The following is a 24,569-nucleotide window of genomic DNA, read 5'->3' as shown; positions in this document are numbered from 1 at the left end:
GCATCATCACCACGTTTCTAAGTAAAGACCCAAATCCCTTCTAAAAGTAAACATTGAAATAAATGTGAGCTGTACATACATTTAGGAACGACGAATAACAACCAGTAAGATAATGATTTTTCAGCCCTCTGATTCCTGTTCAGGGGCTCAGTGGCCTGAGCCTCTCCTCACAGCTCAGGGTGCCAGGTGGGCCCACCCTGGACAGGACGCCTTTCCATCACAGTGTCCCTCACACCCACTGGGACAGTGTAGACACGCCAGTTCACCTCATATGAACATCTTTGGGACATGGGAGGGAACCGGAGAAGCAGAGAAAACGCCCCAGGCATGGGGAGCCCGTGCAAACTGCACACAGACAGTGGCCCCACTCAGAATTGATTTTTTTTTAATCAACGTTATAATGAAATGACGTGGAACAGAAATACGTTATTTGAAGACCTGCTATATTCTTGTAAGTGGAGGAGCAGATCCTCAGAGTTGGGAGAAAGTTATCAGAGGCTAATAGCAGGAGAAAATGGTGAAAATACGATATTTGGTGCATTCTTTTGGAAATGAAAAAAGGGCGGGAATGGAAACATGAAGGTTATATACTTTAATCATCTTTTCTCAAAAACAGAATATATAAAAGGGGATGAAAAGATTATGCTCGGCTGCTCACAGATGTGCCGATTCAGCTGATCGGAGTAAAGGATTTTGTTGACTGGTATGAGGCTTAAGGAACACATTGGTTCTTGTGCTTTCTGTGGAGAATTTCTTTGGAACCTATCTTGAAATCGAAAAACATATTATAAGAAAAACAAAGGAAATGTCAAGGTCCTCAGAAATGTGGTTTTAGAGATACTGCCTTATAAATAATATTTCAGATAGAATATTTGCAAGGTTGAAAATAAATTATTATTAAGTTATCCTAATGGATAATGGGAAAAATTGAAACCATTATAAACCAATATGTTTAACGACAATTCAGCTTTTTTAGCTGACCTTAGCAAGGTGATTGTAAAAATAGTTTTAGAGACACCATGCCTCATTCTATATGTTACTTAGGCTGGGTGGTGAGTTAGGAGAAAAGATTCATCTTTGGCTAGAAAGGTATTCACTCTTGGCAATGAACCAGCTCTTAGATCAAAGAAAACTACATTGTGCCAAGAAAAAAGAATTGTGTTCCCTAAAGGGCACTGCAATTTTATCTTCATTGTTTTATTTATTTTACCAAGAAAGAAAGATAATGAAAACATGTTAACAATAGTCAATCTGGGGTGATGGAAAATGGATATTATATTAGAGCCTGTAGTTTTCTATATTTTTTTCAAAAAAAACATTCAAATAGAATATATAGTTGATGAAAAAAGAATTGTGATAGAAGAACCTCATATTTTACATCTACACTTTGAAGGTGCATGTGTGAGTGTAAAAAAAAAGGGGGGGAATATGCAAATAAAAGCAATAGATAAGGACTTCCTATAATACTTTTTATGAGTATTCTGCCACTATAATGAAAGCTGAACATTCAGTTTCCATTTTTCCTATCTGACCCTAATACTTATCCTAGCACTTTATAATGACATTGAACTGAAACCACTAGGTGCTCATGGGCCACGTCGTCCTAATGTTGCTGCCTGTGTGAGTCACTGGGAATGGGACAGATGGGAGGCAGACGGCCTGCTGGGCACAGGTGAGGTGCTGTGGCCAGCCTGCCAGCCTTTGCAGGCTGGCTCCACTCCCATCTGATATGTGTGATGGGCCCATTACCTTGTGTCCTACACTTCAACTCCTCACCTGTACCGTGTGGAGGGAACGATACCCGCTACCTTTCAAAACTGTGAAGCATAAACTTACGAAGGTAAATGTGTCACTGTGCCCTTAGTGCTAAGGAAAGGGCCTGGATCGTAGCAAGCGCTCCATGATTGTTCCCATTATCATCAATATGTAACAGAGACTTCTGATCTCAAGGAGACGCATCTTATATCTCATGTTTCACAGTCCTTTACATACAGACATCCTTTCACAAGGAAAAATAAATGGCATTCTTTAAAGCGACTGTAGAGGTCTCGGGAATGGCTCCCAGATCCGCTACTGTGAGAGACTTAGAGAGTGCAGTGGTTAAAAATGAAAATGGAATAAAAAAATACAATACATACATACATACATACATACATACATACATACATAAAACAGAGCTCAAGACCATACAGGAATGAAAGACACTAAAGAACATGAAGGAACACACTAACCTGATACATGTCAGAAAGAATTAGCATGGTGGACTAGGAAAAGGACTAAGCTAATGTAATGGATGCTAATTAAACATTTAAAAGATCATTTACTCCTCAGAACAGGCTTCCGCAACAAAGAACCGTGTTTCCTTTTAACGTTGCTTAGAAGGAAGTGGGGGGGATATGTGTGAGTGTAGAAGAGAGGAGAAAAATAAAACATGTGAGTTAGTTTTAAAGGGGGGAGATTGAAAAAAAAACAAACAAGAAACTTTAAACAAAATCAGCAACCACCCCCCTCTACGCCACATAACTCTCTCTCTCTCTCTCCCTCTCTCCCTCTCCCTCTCTCCCTTCCCTTCTCTTCTCTCTCTCTTTCTCTCTCTCTCTCTCCACTCTCTCTCTCTCTATCTCTCTCTCTTTCTCTCTCTCTCTCTCTCTCACACACACACACACACACACTGGTGGACACGTGCTGTTCCTTCTGGATTTGATGCAACCTGGTATAAATTACTGAATAAATCATGGTTTTTCACTTAACAGAGACAACACAGTTGACCCTCGAACAATGCAGGGTGGGAGGCTTGGTTATCGAATGCCGACTCCAGAGTCCACACTCCGTCAGTCACTTTTGACTGCTGTCCATCCTCCCCTTCAGCAGATTCAACCAACTGCAGAGTGAAAACACGGTTTTCTGCGGTTGGGAAGGCGAAAAAATACTCTTTGGATCTATGGTCCACAGTTGGGAATCTGCCATTGGCGATGGGAAACATGCTGCTTTGGATACGTGGTTGGTTAGGTCCCCTGATGTGAAACCGCGGATAGGAGGGATCCCCTGTGTTGACCAAAAAGGCCCATGTGTCGGGGAGCCCATGCAGTTCAAACCCGCGTTGTGCACACGACAACTTGAAGGACATACGGTCTTGAGCTCCATCTCAGTCGCTCAGGTCCGAAGACGTCGAATGTCTCCCCTGGACGGTGGACTCCATCCTATGGGGAAGGTCAGTCATAGAGCAGGATCAGAGGGAGACATGCGAGGAATGCAAATGCACCACCTGTGCAGCAACGGCCTGGGGACCTGGGGAAGCGCACACTGCCTCCTGGGGCGCAGCCACTTCTGGCCCGAAGGCAGGCTAGGTGTTCCAGAAATTGGGATTTTTTTAAAATTTGACATCTTATGATTTTAAAGCCTTAGCAAAAAGAAAGAAAATAATAATAATAATAAACACCATTTTGCCTGAATGTTGATATTTCTTTTTAATTTCCTGAATGGAATGTGACTTGGTGCATGTGAGTTTTCCAGTTATGAGTTGGGGCACCACGAAGAATGTCCATTTGAATCACTTGGTAGACAAGCTGTATGGCTTGCTGTTTCTTAAGTATGCGTAATCTTGTTGTTAACTGATGCTTTTCTCGTATCACCAAGGTGCTTTTTGTTCGTTTTTTTTTTTCACATTGGTTCTCTGACAGTCTAAATTCCAGCTTGCTCAAATGCCACGATTACCTCAAACTTGATGCCATCGCTTTCAGTTAGAAGCCACTTTTCCAGCTCCAAGTCCTTAGAGCATTTTAACTATCTCTGTTAGGATATCTGTAAATGTGCGCCTTGTACTGTAAGTATTTGCAAGTAGGCTTTAGGCTCATATTGTGACCGTTTTTGTGTGCTCAGAATAATGCATATGTACTGCGCACTGCAGAGCAGTAACCACTGTTTTCATTTGATATATTGCCTTCCATCGTTCTCCATGAAAGTATGGCAACATAATTTATTAAGACCTAAAGTGGTTGTACCAATTTAGCTATGCACCCACAGAGTAAGAAATGCTGACTCAACTGTTCCTTTGACAGCCTTAAGTATTTTCATGGCTGTTAGATCCTTGCTAATTTGATGGGGGGAAACACAGTCTCTTGATATTTGGAATTTCTAAAAGAATACATGTCCAGTTTGTTCAGGTTTTGGCTCTATCCAGGCAATAGGCTAAGGGCACAGTTATAAGAGGTCATGATACCGATGGTACTAACAAATATGTATGTACCGAGGGTTATCCTACACGCTTTATAGATTTTAATCCATGCAATGTTTATGAGATCCCTATGCTGTATGTACTATTATGATCCTAATGTTACAGAAGGTGGACCTGAGATACCAAAATGTTAGGTAACTTGCCTGCAATCACAGATTATTACAAGGCACAGACAGGATGAAAACCTTCCCTTTACTTTAGGGCTGAATGGCATTTCTCAAAACCTGTGCAATAAGATTTTTTAAGCAACGGCTTCTTGTCACATTTAGGGCCTAGGAAAGACTTTAAAAAGCTCAAACCAGTGGCAGTTCCTCTGTAGCTTTCTAGAGAAGTTGAGTTTGCCTAAAATTTCCTTTGAAGCATTTCATCAAACAGACATGTATTATTTTCCGGATTAATAAAACACATGTTGAAAATCATTTGGGCGTGGGATTTTGAAGGTTTCAGAGGACCTTGGAACCATGATGAGTTCCACTGACTTTTTTTTTTTATCAGTTTTTATCAGTTTCACTGACTTTTTTCTTCTTCCCTCACAGTAGATCTGAGCCCAAACACCTTATGAGAATAGAGTTATGAAGATTAATTTACTTGCAGTGAACATTATATGTATAATGTGGGTGAAGAAGTACATAGCTCAACGATATCTGAAGCCAAAATGGCAGGGCTTTTACAGTACCGTTTATTAGAAAATCTCTTTGTTTGCATTTCATAAACGTACTTGGAGACTTTCATATTTCTGGCTTTGTTTATTGCTTCTTGGAATAACAATTATATGGCTATTCATAACAGATTCGAAAAACACATTTTTTTGAATTAGTAAATGCATTCAGTAAGAACAAGGGGGATACTGGTAAGATGGGAAGATCTCAGGAGACTTGCTTATCATTCTATTAATTTCCCCCAACGTTAAAGGAACAAAAGAAGCATGGTAGGTGGACTCAAAAGAGCTATGCAAGAGGTAACATCTGTCACAGTGATAGTAAAACATTCCACATTTTACCTGTCTTCTCTGATAAGTCATCTTTTCCCTTATAACATCTCAAATGTGTCATCTCTCATGACATGTGGGTCAGTCATTCCCCTCCTTTGTATTCAAGTATTTGGTCTTTTATTACCACATGTCCCAGGAGTATACTCTTCTCTACCCTACCAGGACATCTTGTTTTGTCTACGTGTCTGGTATGTGACAGTCTTTCCCTTTTATGTGTTTAGGAAGGCACAACTCTTTTTTGGTATGCATTCCATTTGTGACATTTTTATGTCCTTGGAGCATTCTCATTTAATTTTTTTCCCCGAGGACTGTGTGTTTTTATTGTGAATACTGTTTCTAATTTTTGTGAAAACAAAAGTTTGTGTGCTATTTTACTGTTACAAGAATTATTAGTGAACTTATTTCACTTTTTCCTGCTGAATTTTGTGTTGAGGCAGTGCCTATGGATTTATTTATTTATTTATTTATTTATTATTAAATATTTTATTGGGGAAGGGGAACAGGACTTTAATGGGGAACAGTGTGTACTTCCAGGACTTTTTTCCAAGTCAAGTTGTCCTTTCAATCTTAGTTGTGGAGGGCGCAGCTCAGCGCCTGGTCCAATTGATGTTTCTAGTTGCAAGGGGCAGAGCCCACCATCCCTTGTGGGACTCGAGTAGTTAAACTGGCAACTGTGTGGTTGAGAGCCCACTGGCCCATGTGGGAATCGAACCGGCAGCCTTCGGAGTTAGGAGCACGGAGCTCTAACCGCCTGAGCCACCGGGCCGGCCCCATGCCTATGGATTTAGCTTTATACTTTTGGGTGGAGTGCTGATGGAGATTGGTGGGGGAAATTGGGGTATTACCTTTCACATTAGGCAGAGAGTTTAGGTTCCTCCCATGCTAACAGAACTTTCCCTCATTGCCTTTCCACCCTTTGCCTCGATATCATTTTCTGGAAAACTGCCTTTTACTATAAGTAACCTCGTGACAACATTTTTTTTTGGGAAAAAGGTCTGTGTGTGTGTGTGTGTGTGTGTGTGTGTGTGTGTGTGTGTTTAGTGAGGATTAGAAGAAGAAGGGGAGAAGCAGAAAAGATTTATTTAATGCCCGTTTTGTGATAAACATGCCAATATGTGCTTTCATTATTAATTCCCATTTAATTGATCCCCAGTATAGTGTAATAAATAAAAGCACTGACTCTGAAGCTGAAATGTGTGCATTAGGATCCCAGTGTCGCCATTTATGAGCTGTATTACCTCGGCGATCTGATTTCCTTATCTGTAAGATGTGTACTTTATCACTTGCGGAGTCTTGTTGTGCATCTTAAAATTGGTTTGAATTTCGGTCAACTTAGCAGAGTACCTAGAGTTCGCTCTAGGATCTTAAGCTGTCATTACTCCTTAAATGGGAATGAAATAATAATCGCATCCATTTTTAGAGATGGGGAGAGCATTACGGTATCTCTGTTATAAATACCCAATAAGTGACGATGATGACGTCAGAACCGAAGTCTTATGTTTTAGGTAAGAGATAGATTGGCTGCTGTGAAAGAGACGTAAAATAGCATGCGAGGAAGGTGACAGACATTTTAGATCTTGTGTAAAAGTCTAAGCTGCTAGGAAGGACCCACAAGATTTCAGGGACCTGCCATTCTTCTATCTTCTTGCCCCACCATTTTTCAGGTTGGCCCTTGTTTGCACAGCCAATGTCAAGCGTAAAAGGAAGGACATGTCCCTTCCTTTTAGACAGTAGTTCTGAAGTTCAGGTTTGCACAATAGAATAACTGGGGGCAGTGTTTAAGCAATGTTGGATCCAGTCCCCTCCTCCTCAGAGATTTTCATGCAGTGGGTACAAGGTCAGAGCATTGGTTTTAGTTTTTGTTTCTTTAGTGTTTAAGCAGATGTTTCCATTGCTTCCTAGTCACCCCATTGGCGAGGGAGGGATTCCTGTTCCAGAGTTATGAAGCTGGCCAAACCCATACCCCTGACGCTGGACAGATGAGATTAACAGTGGTTTATTAGACACACGTGCTCACAGCCTGGAAGAGGAGAGGACTCCAGGGCACGTGGGGCCACGTGGGGGTTGTACTGGAGAATAGTGAATGAGCAGGGGCTGTGGGAGGCCGGCTTTGTGGGATGCAGAGGATAGGGTGTCTCCTGATGCCAATGAGAGGATGTGATTGCCTTGTTTGAATAAATCTTCAAGCTGGCAGGGAAATGAAACCCCCTACTCAGGTAAGCAGGAACTGTGCCCGGCACTTCTAGGACCGTCGTTGGGCTGGGCCACCTTATCTACAGGAGCACGGTGGGGATGGGAACTTGCAGTCAGGCCGTTTGAGGCCAGATGTCAAAGTAGCATATATTACTGAGCCTTAATTTGAAGGTTTACCCCATGGCAGTCCATGGCAGAATTTCCAGGTTGGCTGGCAGTCCAGGGAAGTACTTATTTATTTATGTTGTTTTCTCGCTCTCTCTTATTGTTACCCAGAGCATAACCCTTTATATGTTTTCAGTCTAGTTTCAGTGTTTCTGTGCTCAGAATCCATAATTCCTGCTTCTTTATTTTCCATATGATTAAATGCTACTTTTCTTCAATGTTCAGTTCACTTCACTTTCATCCCTGCAAAATCCTTCCTGGCAACTCCAGAAACGGTGCTCTCCCCTCTCTCTATCCTGTACTTCTTTTGAATTATTTGATGATGATTATCAGAGGACATTGTGAGATTTCTTCCATTGCTTTATTACACAGTTTGATATTTATTTTGTTAGTATTCCATCTTTATGTTTATTCTGATTCCTCAATTTGACCATAAGTGTCTAAAAGTTACTCAGTGTCTTGTGCCTCGTTTTCTCTTCTGTGGAACTCAGTGTTGGCCTTTCCACAGAGTAGGTGGGCATATGCATTTGATATATATAGACATACTCATACACATCTTGAAGTCCTTTTTATTCACAGAACACTCTCAAATTAAAAAAGGTTCCCGTCCAGTATATTAATATTTTTCAATCCCCATTCAAGTATGACATATCTTCTCTGCCTCCAGTTAGTACTTACAACAGACTGGTCACCGAACTGGATACTGGTTGGCTTCCTCTCTCCCACTTCTCGGGCCATCGTGCTTCAGTACAGTGTCATGGTCTCTCATTGCCCATCACTACAAAAGCAACCTGATTTTTGGATTCTTGCATGTCGGTAAGACTCTGTAGGTCTCTTTCTGTACACATTAGTTGTTTCTTACCTTACTTTATTAAATGTCATAGTAAAATTTCCTTTCTGCTCTTTTATTATATAGTTTACACTTATATTTTCACCTCCCCTACATGCCCTCAGCATTCTCTTTTCAAAAGTTTTACTTCTTTTTCTCAGAAAAGCATTGTGTTTCCTAAGCCTGAAAAAACTTGATCTTTCCTCCTTCCCAGTGGACAGTCTAGAAGAATGGTGTTTCTTTTCTTCTTTTTAGATGTCTGGTGCATCAGATTTTCTCATGCCTTTATCATTGGATTTCTCACAAAGTGCCCAAAGATCAAAGTGTTTCCTTTTATGCAGCTTGTGTTTTCTTTGTTCTATATACTGCGTACCTCATGTATTTCAAACGTTTTTACCAACACCCTGTGTTCTTGTTTTTTTTTGAATGAGAGCCAGGACCTCTCTCTACTGTTTTGTTTCTCTCTCTAGTGTCTCTCTCATTGTAGGTGGCCAATTCTTTCTTCCTGCCCATCTTTCCTCCAGAAGAGCACTCTTTCCTGTGGGAGGCCATTCTGTAGTAAAACTAGATTAGTGTTCTGGTCCCAAAGGTGAGTTCTTCCCTTTACTTTTCAGAGTGGGGTTCTCCATGTCTCCTATTCAAGTGCCGAAGATTCTTTTCTGTTCTCAGTATATGAAGCCATCACTTTTTCTTCTTCTTGTCCCAAGATAGACAGTCTTTTCCCCTGTATAACAGAGCAATTGTCATTTCTCTTCTCCTGCTCAATAAAGTGTATCATCACTTCTATCTAGTACTCATTAATTTCATGTTTTATTTCTATGGTATGGGGCTCTTCCTTACAACTTGAGGCTATTGGGGGTTTAAGTGTTTCTTAGCATTTCATTTCTTCTGCTGCCTTATAAAACTTTTTTCATTTGGCTCAGCAGGTAGAATGCCTTCTATTCTCCCATTCAAACAGTCAGTGATCACTTTGCTATTCTCTCGTATCTTGGCAGTATATCACTGTTTCTTTTTCCATAACAGAGATACTCTATTGTATTGAAGGTAAATGTATTTAGCTTTCATTTTCTCACACACAGTCTTCATGCTTTTGGGGCATAACTTTAAGATTTATTTTGACCAATAATCAAAATACAAATGGATTACCATTTTGACACAGACCTCATCTAATGGGTAATTATTGCATTTTGCTCTTTTTTTAAAAATCTCAGGGCGCTTAACTTCCATAGTTTTTTTTTTTCCTTTTAATATCAGTTCCCTATAGTAGTTTTCTTTATATTTTCAGTGCACCCCAATTTCTCTCAGATTATTTTATCCAATTAATCTGTGTTGTATAGATGCAAAAACAAATACTGCAAGCTGTGTATACATGTACCATTTTATAAAATGTTGAGATTAGAATGACTCATAAAACATAGTCTTTGCCCTTAAGAAAATCACAATCCAAAATGGAAGGCATGGGCGTCAAATTTCCAGTGATATACACACTTGCTAAAGTTATTATAAATGGACAGAGGAGAGAATCATGGCCACCAAAGATACGAGGGACTGCTTCACAGGCAGGCGACCCGGAGCAGCACTGTGAAAGCAAATAGTAGGTCACTGCGTGGACGAGGAAGGGTGTCGTGGGGGGCGGCCTGTGGGGCCTATAGTCCCGCTCCCCACATAAGAATGCAGGACATGGTGAGGCCAAAAAGGAACACCCACGGAGGCATAGACAGAGGAGTCATACCACGATAGTCTCGCTGGAGGCTGGATCCACACGCCCTGCAACCTTCTGTCTGCTTCTCTGTCTGCCAACCAACCGACCGACCAACCAGCGCAGCCGCGGCAGTTATATCACGGGCTGATTGGCTCACTGGTTACAGCTAACAGCCAACTAGCCACAGCTGACGGCCATCCACTACCCGAGCCAGCACCTTTCTATGTGAGGCCGAGAGCCTGGACACTGCTCTCTGGGACTCTGTCCCCACAAAGGGGCTCCTGATGGATGGAATGGCATGTGCAAAGTCCCAAGGCAGGGGAGAGCGAGGTCTGTGCTGGCTCACAAGGGTTTCGCTGTGGCTGGGGAGGTAGTTGTGGGTAAGCTGGGCGAGATGAGGATGGGATGGCTGATGGGTGGAGGCCATGACCTGCCTTGCCTGTGGTTCTGGGCAGGAGTGTAGATTTCAGTCTGTATGTGAGAAGACACCATTAAAGGCAGATAGGCATGAGGCTTGATCAGATAGGACAAGGTTTGGTCCCTGTGAGGGCTGCATTTGAGGGTAATAACACAGAGGTCAGCAAGGCAAGTTCTGAAGCCATTGTCCAGGAGAGAAAGGTGGAGAGGGGGGGACAATAGCAATGGCAGGGGTGATGGAAAAAGAAAAGACTGTTCCTGCCTGGACATGAACCCAAACGGGAGAAGAGAGCGTGGGACAGTGGGTAGATTTCTGCCTCCTCAGGCCACTTGTTTTCTGTTCTGTAGCTCAACGTAACATTTTCTATGTAGGAACAAGGACTCATTTTCCTCAGAGGCAGCAGGAACAACCCCGGGGCAGCTGCAAGTGACCGACCCCGCGACTGTAGCAGCTCAATCCATGACATGCTGTTCTTCCTGAAGTGACTTCTTACATAGATAGTCTCTTTAGGCAAGGACTGACCCACAGAATCAAGATTCGGTGACACAGGTGGGGTTATGATTTGGTATAGCCATGCCCCCAAAGGTGAATCGATATTAGTTGTGCCAAGCGATTCTGTGAACATCCTAGGGAGTGACTCTGTCTGTTTCAGAAACGTCTAAGCCTATTGCAAGGGTAAGTGGTATAGCAACTTATACTGCTAGTTCCCTGCTGAAACCCATGGGTGAATGCACTAACACAAATTATGTTTTTCCCATTCAACATACTGAAATATTATCTTGAAAAAAAAAGATGAAGAAAGAAGTTTCTGGGCTGCTGTGTCCTACTAGAACCAAAGAATAATCAGTATTTAGTTGAGATGCACCTTCTGTTCACTTTCCTACCTCGTGTGTGTGTGTGTGTGTGTGTGTGTGTGTGTGTGTGTTTCCCCACCTCAGTAAGTCCCATGTGTTGTTGTGTGTACCTAGACACGAGAGGTACATTTAGTCTTCTGCCAAAGTTGTGCAGTATTTTAAACATTCTTCTAGTGCATTCCCGAGTTTTATTTTCAGATTTTCTTCTTTTGTCCTTGGTAGATTTTTTTTGTTTTTAAAAACCAAGTTCCCCATGGTTATCTTTTTCATCTTTCCTTCCATGTGCTTGAAATACTCAGCTGGAATGGAATCCCTAGTACACACCTGTCACCAATGCACAATGTATGTCAGCTTCCCTTGGCTTTGTAATTATTATTTCCATTCTTGGCGTCTTCCTCGGGGCTTCATTTGTAACAATGCTTCCCTAACAGTGTTTATGTGTGTCAGGGGAGCACAAAGTACCTCCCTTCCCCCAGTGGGACTCAGGGATATTTACCTTTCCTTCCGTGTTCCCATGGGCACTGTTCCTGCTCAGAGAACTCACCAGCTGCATCCGACCGGTACCTCATCCTTCCCTGCTCCCGCCACACACACCTCTGTGAGCCCCAGGTGCATCTCCCAGCACCCCATGTGTTTTATCTGTCCCCAGTGTCACCCAGATGCCTTGTATTTCATTCCAGGGACACGTGGGGACTTTATAAGCCATCGTCAGCGAGTCGTCTCTCTGTCTTAATCCACAAGTCTGTTGTATCACCCCATCTTGCCGCCGGTGCAGTAGGCCCTCTCCCTCCCAGCATACACGAGTTGTCATACCTTCACCTTCTATTGCCCGGGGACACCTTTTACCTCCCATGCTGCCCCGCGGTGTTATCTTTTCTCATTGCAAGTACCTATCACTACTTCTTGCTGTAGGAGAGTAAGTCACTTCTGCGATTTTAGGAGAGCAAGAGACGTTTCTGCTTCTCGCTGCTCAGGTCTGTCTGACGGTGTCCTGATGCCTATTGGTGTCGTGTTTACTCTTTGGCACTGCGGGTGATTTTCATAATCTCCATCATCCCGATAGGAATATATCATGTTGTGCCTTTCTTTTTTCAGACAGGCTGGGATCACGATGTGCCTATTCATTTATATTCATTATTGCATTCAGCAAACGCTTGTTCAGAGTCTCTGAAGAGCAAGGCTCATCAAAATGAAGACGGTGTCGCTAATGTGCCACCTGCTACGTACACTATGATCTCACCCCTGTGCTTTTGGGGAAATGGGCGGGTTTCTCATGCAATTGTTTTTGCGTCAATCAGAACACATGAAAAAGAGCTCTCTCTGTCTATACTTTAGGTGCATACAGGTATTTCTCATCATTACTAGCTATTCTAACGTTTTCTTGGAGTACCTGTATTTAGGAGAGCTGAGATCTCTTCCCTCCCTCTGTTCCACCATGGCCTGGCCCTTCAATTTCCCTGATTCAGTTTGCTCACCCATCAGTGTAACACCAGTGCTGTAGAGATGAAGACTTTCTTTCCATGTGCAGCATGTTTAATTGGTCTTCTCAGAGTCTCACTTAGAATTTGTCCCTCGCTAACCAAAATGTGCACTCTACAGCCTTCGTAGTGTGTGCTGCGCAGCATTGCCTCCATATGAATTAGAAAATACAAACTACGTTTATTAACTTCTGTCTCCAGTCGGGTCTTCTCCCAGAGTGCCTTTGTTCATAATAATTCTACCTGGGAACTTGATAACTTTTCTCTCCCGGTGTAGAACATCTCTGTAAACAAACAGTTGTCATCATCCCCTCTAGTATTGTAAGGGGAATTGTTTTTCCTCTTCAACATTAAGTCTTTATGGAACTTAGCTCCCATATCAGGCATTTGTCCGTTTATTTGGTTTTCAGCTAACTAAAATGGCTAAACAACTAAATTATCCTCTTTCTGTCCACTGTTTAATTTAATCCTTTGTTCTCTGGGGCACAAAATCTTCCGTCTTTTTCTACCTGGAGACTAGACTAATACATCGTTTATATTTTTAAGCATTCATTCATTCTCCAAATATTTATAGAACACCTATGTGTGCCAGGAAACATTCTATGCCTGATAATACAGAAGTGAACAAAACCTCTTGTGTTCATAAATCTTACACCTTAGATAGGGAGACAGAAAATGATTGAATTAATAAACGAAGTGCATTTCATGGTATTGAGAGCTGCAAGTGCTTATGGGGGAAAATGTACGACAGGGAATAGTGATGAGAAATATGCATGTATGTACTGGTGTGTGTGTGTGTGTGTGGGAGGGTATTGCAATTTTGATATGAGTTCAGGAAGGCCTCAGTTGAGGCGTGAGGGAGTGAGCCATGTTGATACCTGAATGAAGAATATTCCAGGTGAAGGGAACAGGAATTACAGTGACGTAACCTGGGAGTATAATCCAGTGTGTCCATGGAGGGTATCATGGAGCTGGAGTGTAGGTAATGATGAGAGAGTGTTAGATGGTAAGGGTATGGAGGGATGAAAAGACCTCAGAAGGGGCAGAGCCTTGGAAGGCATTTTAAATTTCACAAGGTCCACATTACGAGGCTTTTCCACAAATGCAAACCATTCCTGAAGGGTTCAAAGAGCAGTTCTGCTTTTTTCCATTTTCTAAGGACTGCTGACTTTTCCTCAGTGAGCTTTGTGTCCTCCCCGCTCTGTTCCTTAGCCTTCTTTCTACTTTCTTCTCTTCCTTTTTGCTTCTCATTTCCCACCAAGATATCTCTGTTTCTTCTCTCACAGTGTATCCCAGCAAACATGGTATCATATCCTCATTTATAACCCCTTTCTTCCTGTCTGCCAAAGGTTGGTCTTCATATCTGTGATGATCCCAGGTATCATTTTTTCTAAAAACACTGCATTTGTTATTCATTCTTGAGCCACATAGGAACATGGGCACTCAAGAAATGTTTGCTGTGGGAATGAGAAGAATGGACATTTTCTCTTTACATACCATTCTCTGATTCCCAGCTGTTTCCTTTCTTCCTTGGTTCCTCCAGGCACTTGAAATGCACAACAGAAGTCAACTTCTCCCGTTGAGAACTGTATGTAGGTCTGTTTCCTCCATTTTTTTTTTTTTTTAAAGTTGGCTTCTCCAGAGAAGCATACATTTCTGTTCATTTTTCTCGTAGAGTCAACTCTGAGACAGCCAGAGGCAGCGTGGGTTTACTTGCTCATGACCTTAACTTTGTCTTTGCTTCTCTCTGTCACCCCATTCACCTCAGGGACACTACAGATGGTATATGTCTAACTGTCTCCATCCTATAAAAATTGATTTTTGCTTTTTTTTTTGTTGTTAGCTCTCTACTGGAGTGTAAAGAGGTTGTAGAGTCCCAGGTTTACAGAGTTAGAAAGGATTCTCTGTAGTCCCACTTTCCTTGCTCCATCAAGAAGCTTCCCTGTCCTCTTTGCCCCACTTATATAAAGGCAGAGTGTGTGGTCTCACGATCGTTCTGTCATTTTTCTCAAGTGTACTGGCTGTAAGTGGTTTTTGTTTTGTTTTGTCTTCCCCTCCATGGAAAACGGATAGTGATGATATCTCCAAGTCACCCTAGGCACATTATCATGTCATCTTTGCCATTTCCTACTATCTCTGTGAGATTCAGAATCCCGCTTTCTCTGTGAAAGATTTCTGGATACCCCAGCCCTGTATTCCTTTGCTCTGCTCTGAGCTGCTTTATTCCTTGAGATTGTGCCTTTATGTCTAATACATACATATTTATGTGTATTCCTTTGTTAAAACTTTTGTTCAATTAGGTTGATAGGTTCTGGAGCAGAGTCTCTCTCTCTCTCTCTCTCTCTCTCTCTCTCTCTCTCCCACCCCTCTCTCTCCCTCTCCCTCTCTCCCACTCCCTCCCTCCCTTTCCTTCCTCTCTCCCTTTCTTCCTCTCTCCCTCTCTCCCCCTCTCTTTTTTGTTCTCTCTCTCCCTTTCTCTGTCTCTCTTTTGTACCAACCACAACACTTAAAGCGATGATTTCCTCAAAGTGAGTGCCCAATAGTATGTTTTAAAAATATTCACAGAACATAATGTTTTCACTCAACTTTGAAATTCTTCTATTTAACCCCCCCCCCGCCCCCCAGTGGAGCTTGTGCTATGCCATCTTTATGTCCAGTTCAGCATGAACTCCTGTGCCCTGCATATTTTAGGAAGGGCATTCACCACCATGGGGTCAGAAAAATCCATTTAGGTGCATTTTTGCGGGGGAAGGGGGAAGGCAGGCCTTCCCTGCGCCCGAGATGCTCTTTCTCAAACTCTTTTTGTACCAATGTTATCACTTTTCCTATTGCCTTATAAACCTGAAACAAATTTTGATTTTTTTTTTTTTTTTTGGTAAATCTCAGACTGTGTTTTATTTGAGTATTTACCTCAGTCACCTTTTCTTTTCAAGTCTGCTTGTGCCATGGTGATATCCTCCCTTCCTTTGAGTCCAATGTACTGTGAACCCTCTCAGATTCAAGTTCCTGCCTTGTCCACATTACCTGTCCTGTGATCTCTTCTAACTCCATATGCACTCTGTTTTCTTTCATGTGCTTCATAGTAACCACGCTTTCTCATTTTGGACAGGACAAGTGCTGTATTTTCCCGTACAGATGAGGTTTTTTTTTTTTTTTTTTCTTCTTCTCCCTTTGTGTCTCACCTAGTTTTAAGTCTTTTAATATACTCCAAGGTTATCTTTAATCCTCTCTCTGTACCTCAGCCACTTTACTTTCTCTCATCCTCTATCCTGTATGTCAATAATATTCTTGTTATTCTGTCCCAGGTAGTTCACCAGATTGAAGACAGTGACTTTTTCTCTCTATTCAGGAAAGTTGGCTTTTATCCTTTACGCTCTTGAGAGAAAGGGATGTTTTCTTCCTTATACAATTGTCCTTATTTTTTTAACTCGTCTTTCAATAAGTGATTTGTTTTCGCCTTTACTTGGTTTTCTTTTTCGTTTACTTTTTCTCCGTATTGTGAACTCTCTTGCATTCCACATCTCAGTCTTCTTTCTATTCAGTGTCTCTTGTCACTTTTCTATCTGTGGAGTGTTATGTGGGTCATTAATCCTTCCTGTGTCTCTGCAGCCAAGTTAAACCAGCTTTGCTTTCACACATGATCCACTTTTCCTTTTAAAATCACAGTAAGTGCTCTTATTTTCAAATGCCCTTTTCATTTATGTATTTGTTCGTTTATTTATTCATTTGTTTTTAGGTGAAATGCCCTTTTTAAAGTGATGGTTCCTCTGACCTTCTGTTGGTACCCCACATCCTTTTATTTTGTTTCAGTTTGAGCTTCATGCGTCTGTCATCCTCTGCATTCCTCTATTATTTATGGATACTGTATATTTCTCTTTTAAATGCTTGAAACATGTTGGTCTTACAGTACATTCAGAGTATATTATTTTCTTACTCCTTTAGTACTGCATTGCTTTAATGGTTTACAAAAATAATCTGCTCAATAAATACTTACAGAAAATGTATTACCTTGTCAATATGCCAAGGACTACGATTTATCAGAAGTATTGGGAGAAGATCGTTCTAGACTCTATCAGACAGGGAAAACTCTAGGGGGCGTACGAGTGTGTGCAAGTCTTAAAGGATTGATAGGATTGGGGTAGTTTGAGGAGAGGAGAGAATGCCAAGCACCACGATCTTTCTTTTATGATTTAGGTAGAGCAGTTTGGCTTTGGGCACGGACCAATGAAAGTGATTCAGAGACAGTTGCACACTCACAATCACCAGAATATCAAGTTCCATTTGTTTTCAGTAAGAAGACAAAGGAAAAAAGATAGAAGAAAAATGAACTGAAAAATGACCTTTAGAACCATTCAAATGAGGATAATGCCTCACAAAGATTGCAATGATGTGTCCCCAAATGGTTAGAGAGCTACAACCTCTTTTCTTAATTTATAAATACCGTCGCCATGTTTCCACTTTTAATCTGTTATGTGAAATCATCATCAACCGATCTAGAAATCAATAAATAATGTTCAATACAATGCTATGTGCAGTAGCAGTTATAAAAATAACAGTTCTCAAGGAGATTTAGCCTCATGTAGAAACAAATCATTGAACTTTTAATTTTTGGGTAGGTTAAGAACAAAATGAAATGATAAAATATACAATGAAGCTCTAAGGCTGTATGAATTCAGACAACATAAAAACAAGTGATGGTAGAATTAGTCAAGGAAGCCATTACATAAGTAGAAAAATAGAGCTGAGTTTTGAGGGGTACAGGTAAGGAGAAGAGAATAAGAACATTCTGAAGATACCTCTCTAAGGGTAAATACCTGAAGATAATTACATATCTTAGCTCCTGAAGTCAATAGTTAGTTAGTATTACATATATATGTAATATATGTAACATCTGTGTAATACTAAATAAATATATATATATACATGTATATGTGTATATGTATATATATATATATATATATATACACACACACACACACATATATATTCATTTATTTATTGAGAACCATCAGCTATTGAGCATGTGTGACAGACCAGACATTTTTTTATGACCTGAAATGTATTGATGGACAAGGCAGATGGCATCTGGGGGTTTAGAGGCTCAGGGCGGAGTGACTCAATAAAGAAAAATAAAGTGAACAGAAGAGCAGATATTAAATAGTGGAAGTGCTTGGAAGGAATTAAATAGTGTGATGTGACAGTGAGAGATTGGGGAAGGGATCTCATGAGTTTGGGAGCTCAGGAGTTACCACTAAAGTATGAGAAGTGGGTCCCGTGAAGACGTGGGGCAGCATATTGCAAAGGATGAGGGCAGCACAGAGGCTGGGCTGTCGTCACACGTGGTTTTGGATTTGTTGCAAGATAGGAAAGAGAAGGGTCGTGGTTGAGGTGAAGAGCTGCATGGAATGAGACGTGACAGGTGAGCTCTGGCAGACCAGGCAGGGTTGGTGACCATGATAAAGTGACTGTTGGCCACTGAGTGGACTCGTTTGGGAAGGATTTGTTCAAACTGTTGCCTTATTATTTTTATTTTTATTTATTTTTGTAAGATAGGACTTTCTTATTATTATTTTGCTTGAGGTTGACAGAACTACTTAAATCTGAGGGTAGATGACTTGTCTCAGTTTTGCACAATTTTCAGGCAGTCTCATAATACTGCTTCTGTCCAAGTCTTTTCTTCTGGAATTCCCATTACATGTGTGTTAGATCCATTCACCCTCTCCCATATGCTTCTTAAACTCTTTTCAATAGTTTCTACCCTCTTCTCTCTTTGTGCTATGATCTCTTTCTATTATTTTTTTTTTTATTTAGTTTACCCGCTCTGTATGCTTTCTGCTATTTTATCAGCTTTTATTTTTCATTTGTGTGATTTCTATTTTGTAGTTTTGGAACATATTAAATGATGCTTTAAAGTTCATTTGCTTAGACATATTATACAGTTATTTTAAAGTCCATGTCTCATAACTTCAATATCTGAATTACCTGTGGGTCGGTGTATATTATCTGATTTCCTAATTTGTGATCATTTAGCCTCCTTCTTGTGAAGCTTGGTAATTTTTTTTTTTTTTTTTTTTTTATTAAATGGTGGACAAGTATGTTGACAATTTAAAAATGTTCAGGTAACATCCTTCCCCTCTGAAGAGGATTTGATTTGTTTTTTCCCCTATCAGGCAGGTAGAATACAGTCAGATTCCCATCGGTCCAGTCAAATCCCTTCTGAGTTTACCTTATTCTTAGAGTTGAGCCCTTTATGGCTCTTGTGACGAGATAGGAGAGCCACTTCCTCCATTCCAATAGGAGGGTTTGGTCTCTCTGCTGGGGTTGCAGAAGTCTGTATTTGATGGCTTCTCTTTGATTTGTGAAGTGGAAGATGAAATTGTCAGCTCACTTGAAAATGCAGGTGAATGATGAAAGTGGTCTGATTTTTGAGATAAGAGTATCTTTCTGTGAAGGACAGGTGAGAGAGTCAATGAGGTATTTACCATTTTATTATGGATTTATTGAGTTATATTTTTTTCTTTTTAGCTGTGCTCGGATGGACAGTCTGGGCATCTCGATTTATCAAGGTTGGATTTGCCAGGAGGAGGAGAATAGGGGAAATTAGGATACTGAGAAAAAATGTGTTTGATGTGATGGACCATGGAATTTAAGCTGGACAAGGAACAGAGTGAAAGCAGGGGGACACTGTTGTATAAGGAGGAAGCAGAGGGGTTGCAATGAACTTCAAGTCCTGCTATGATAAACATCGTGTGGTGAAGTAATTGAGAAATAAACAGTTATCCTGGAATAAACAGGAGGTTGGAGGTCCTGCTCTTTACAGTGAAGTTGTGTTTTATTTGCTATCAGAAACCATAACCTCTGGCTTTTTACATCCTGTCAAGAATCTTACGATCATAGATGGGAGAGCTTGAAAATCAAGCCCCTGATCGTTTCTTTTTCACTGAACAGGTTGACAATGGGTAGTTCTGACTGCCGGATGGATCACATACTTTGTGAGGTTGCCAGGAAGAAAAATGCAGCCAGGACTAAGCACCAAAATCATAGGGAGCTCTCTCTCAGGGGAAATAAGTCTTGTGTTCTCAGAGAGCGTTACAGCACTGATGCTGGATAACTATGTAGCACAGCTGATTATGTCCATGTCTTGGTTATTGCGAATTATGGTGCAATGAACATGGGGTGGGGGCTGCAGATGTCTCTGTGGGACCCCAATCTCATTTTCTTTGGGTAAATACCCAGAAGTGGAATGCCTGGATTATATGGCAGTTCTATTTTTAAAATTTTGAGGAACCTCCATAGTGCTTTCCACAGTGGCTGCCCCAGTTTACGTTTCCACCAACAGTGCACAAGAGTTCTCATTTCTCCACATCCTCGCCAGTACTTGTTATCTCTTGTCTTTTTGATGATGGCCGTTCTGACAGGTATGGGGCGACATCTCATTGGGTGAAAGTGGTCAAAGCGTTCAAGCTTCCGGTTAGAAGATGTTCTGGAAGTGTCCAGCATGGTTCCTATAGTTAACATGGACACTGAACTGTATGTACATTTGAAAATTGCTAAGACAGTAGATCTTAAAAGTTGTCACCACTCGTGCGTACAAAACTTGTAGCTATGTGAGGTGGTAGGTGTGTTAACTAACCTTATAATGGTAATCATTTTACAATGTGTGTGTGTGTGTGTGTGTGTGTGTGTGTGTGTATTATGATTTACACCTTAGACTTACACAATGTGATATGTCAGTTATATCTCAAAAACCTGAGCGGCGGTGGGCGGCGGGGTGAACATGGGGGTGGTGGGGAACTCCTGTGTTTTGGATCAGCGTGATATCCAGTGTTGATACAAATAAAGTTTTGATGTGTGGTTTGTTCTTATTTGCCCTGGCCCACCTCTTCTGGGCTTCTTCCCAGTTTTTGGTAACCTTTCTCTTCTCTGATACTCAGAGCACCCCTGCCCTCATCGCACAGCTGTATAATTTCTTAGCTGCAATTCAGCAGAGGGATACTTTTCAGGCTTTATCTGCACCATTTGAGTATATGGTGAAAACTTACTTTTGAAATGTGCTCTTCTCTTGTAATCCCTTTCACTTACGGTTGTTTTTTTCCATTTCAATGGATCCTTTTTCAATCGTCTTAATGTCCTTCACTTTCTCCATTCTTTTCATACGTAGTATCGACGTGTCCAAAGTCTTGATCGCTGGCCATTACGGAAGACATTGTTAGTCCCTTACCCGGATCTGTGATAATCCTGTGTGCTAATTGCGTGTCCATTTTCCCATCCTTCTTAGTACCAAACCCCTTTTTAACTAATTCATTGCTCAACAGCATAAAAGCCACTTGTTTTAACCTTTCTTACTGTGGAATATGATCACGTGACTACAGTGACCCACCATCCTGGTTTGCCTGGGACTGAGTGGTCTTTGTGGGTTATGAGACTTTCACTGATAAGACTGGAAAATCCCAGGCAAACCCAGGATACATTGGCTGCCTTACATCTGACTTACTTCTAGCCAGTGGTGTGTGCAGGGGATGTCAGGTGAGGTATAGCTCTCGTTAGAAGAGAGTGAGCATGCTCTTGCCCTCTCTGCCTGATGAAATGGTTGGAGCTCTGGCAGCCACCTTGGACCTTGACTTGACCTTCAGGAAGTAGAGAAGAAAACTAGGTGCTTGAATGTCTGATGCTGTGGAGTCACCCAGCATTATACTGTTTCCACTATTCTGTTTTTTATTTCTTTCAGCTGAATCTAATTCCCCTTCCCATCCTTTCCCTTCCCTCCCCTTCTGTTCTCCACTCTTCCTTACCCTTCCCTTTTCACTCTGTGTACTTCTAAAGTGGAAGGGTAACATCGTCCTCTTTATTGGCATAAAATATCACTTGTTTGGTCTTACAGGGACGTCTAGATCCATGTATGTAGTTCTGTTAGCCAGCTGTACTCAAATGTTCCATGTGCCAAAGCAAAAGGCAGTATCTTTGTGTGAAAGAACACTTCTCTACTGCATTCCTTCTCTTGATGCATAGACCGATCTTCAGGTTGTACTGGACAAAATGTCAAGTAGTCGTACTTGAATTTCTCTCTTCTTTACATCTCCCAATCCAACTCATAGCCAATCCCTCTTAATCATATACCTAACATCTTAACTTTCTACTCTAAATAAATTTATGTCGGTTCAGACCCCCATTATGTCTCTCCTGGGTCGTTAAATTGTCTTACTGAGTTAGTGTGGTTACACGAACCTGGCGTTTTTTTTTTTTTGTTTTTGTTTTTGTCTTTTTTTTGAATAGATGTGTAACATGAGCAGGAAGGTGAGTGGGTTCTAGATCCCCAAAATATATTATTAAGCTATATCTTTGCTCTTTATTGATTTATTTTGTCAGACATTAAAGAAATCACTCAGCTCATTCTTTGAAGGCTAAAATCACTTAAAAAATGACAGTGTAGCTGCTTCAATTTTATCTGCATTTGGGTTAATTTTAGAATGGCTGCATGCTAGATAGTAGTTAAAAGATAGACAGTATGGAAAGAAAAAACACATTAAATTCATGACTCATTTTTGCCAAAAGGTGGTGCTCATGCGTCTGTTAAGGCCATCTAAGAAGCTATGAAGAGAAAAACAACATTCTTGCAAGAATCTGAAGGTATGATTTAGAATAATGACAGTATAATTGAATTTTACCATATTTCATTTGAAGTGTAAACAACTTACTTTTAAAAAAATACACATTCCTGAAAATGTCACTTGAAGAGCAGCCTCCAACAGGAGAATTAACATACCAAATTAAAGCACTTGTGAAAGATGCAAGATTGTACAACCTCTCTGCTGTCTTTCATTCCAACAATAAAGCTGCACTGAAAGTATGAGAATGGCAAAAAAAAAGGAAAGAGAAAAATAATGTATTATAGGCATATATGTTCGTTTGAAGCTCAGAGTTTCATAGTTTTGCCACGTAAAGAGGAAGGCTGGTCTTTTTATGTCTGCATGAGCTGTGTCATTTCGCATCTCCAGAAACAATCATTGAGGGTCTACTGGATTTCACTTCATCCTCACAACAGCTTTAAGAAGTAGATATTACCTTCATCAAATGCTTCCTACAGACAGGAGGTGGAAGCTAGTTTAGAGATGGCAAACATTCGGAAGCCAGTATTTGAACCCAAGCCATCTAGTTTCAACGCTCATAGTCTTAACCACTGTGTTCTACCAGCTGTAAATATTTTGTGTAACATTTGAATCCCAGGTTTCAAATGTTATTTACAGTTTCCCAGATTACTGTCACTCTTCTGTATGTCAATATTTTTCATAAGCACATTGGGAAGTCGTAGGTATATATTCTCGAGACCTACATCTTTGGGGAGAATGCCAGCAATACCACCCACCAGTGGTGTCATCTAAGACCATTTTTTTACCTAGAAAATCATTAGTTTAGTGCTTACTTTAAGGACTGTTGTAAGAAATATAAGTAATACATATGTTTATACTCAGTACTCAATCACTGTAACTATTTTCAGAAACTAACAAATTGTGATTTATTCTATAGGCAAACTCTACATCATCAGGCAGAAAAGAAAGTTCAGTGAAGAGAATGACTAAGGCAAACATTCACCCTTTGAGTATAATTAGACTATACTGTATATTGCTAGTATAGGCCCATTCAACTCTAAAGTATCTATTAAATATATAGCTTCAGAATTGTCCACATGAAGATTATATTCTAAATTGCAAATTAATTCTTTGCTTAGAGATTCATGAAATGATACATTTTAAAGTTGTAGTTTGTTTCAGTGCATTCATAATGTGATACAATTGGCATATTTTGTTAAAGTAAATTGCATAAAATGAGATGAAAGTTAAAACCATTATTACAAATCGTCAAATCCTAATACTTACATTACTGAATCAACATGATGCAAAACTTTATGATAGTTATTATTTTGCATATTTCTTTTACCCATCAAGTTCTAGATTAGTTTATTTCCCAGGGTGGGGGGCATGGCAAATGATATATGAATAACATTTTTACTGAATTTAAATAATTATCTTAGAAATAATAAGTTTACAACAAACAAGGGCTACATATACTTAAGGTATTCAGGTCTGTTTGTACATTTTGTGTTTTGGCTGATTTTAGATTTAGTTCAAACACACACATGTATTTTCAAATATCTAACAATGGCTATTTTCCTTGTGATTTTCCTCAACTATAACTTTCTAGTACAATTTAATTTTGAGAGTTCCCCAAAGTCATAACACAAATGTATGTTTACAAATCCTCAGTCCCTTGGTGAATTTATTTTAACACATCACCTCCTGCATTTCATTACATGGGTTAGTTTTTAAAATTGGAGAACAGCTGGCTGGTCTTCGCTATATAATGTCCTCCCATACTCTTCTCCAGGCTGAAAAACCCCAATTCCCTTAGCCTCTCATCCTAAATCCTATTTTCTAATGTGTAAATCACTCTGCTGATCAGCCTGGGCCTCTTCAAATTTACTCACTTCTCTGTTATGCTAGGCAGTCATCATTCATTAACTAAGTTTTCAATCAGTACTAAAGCAGCCGCCACTCACTCTGTTCCCCGTTGTAGAAGAGATGGTCCCTACAGAAGAACGGCCACTGACACATGAAATGGAGTTGTTTCCAATTACTATTTGGGCCCACATGTTTGTTTATATTCGTATCTATCATGTTAAAGAGGTACATAGTATATGCATTGTGTGC

This window comes from Rhinolophus hipposideros (genome assembly GCF_964194185.1).
Source record: "Rhinolophus hipposideros genome assembly, chromosome: 26".
Lineage (NCBI taxonomy): Eukaryota > Metazoa > Chordata > Mammalia > Chiroptera > Rhinolophidae > Rhinolophus > Rhinolophus hipposideros.
The sequence above is the reverse complement of the archived record's forward strand: the minus strand, read 5'-3'. Positions refer to the sequence as shown.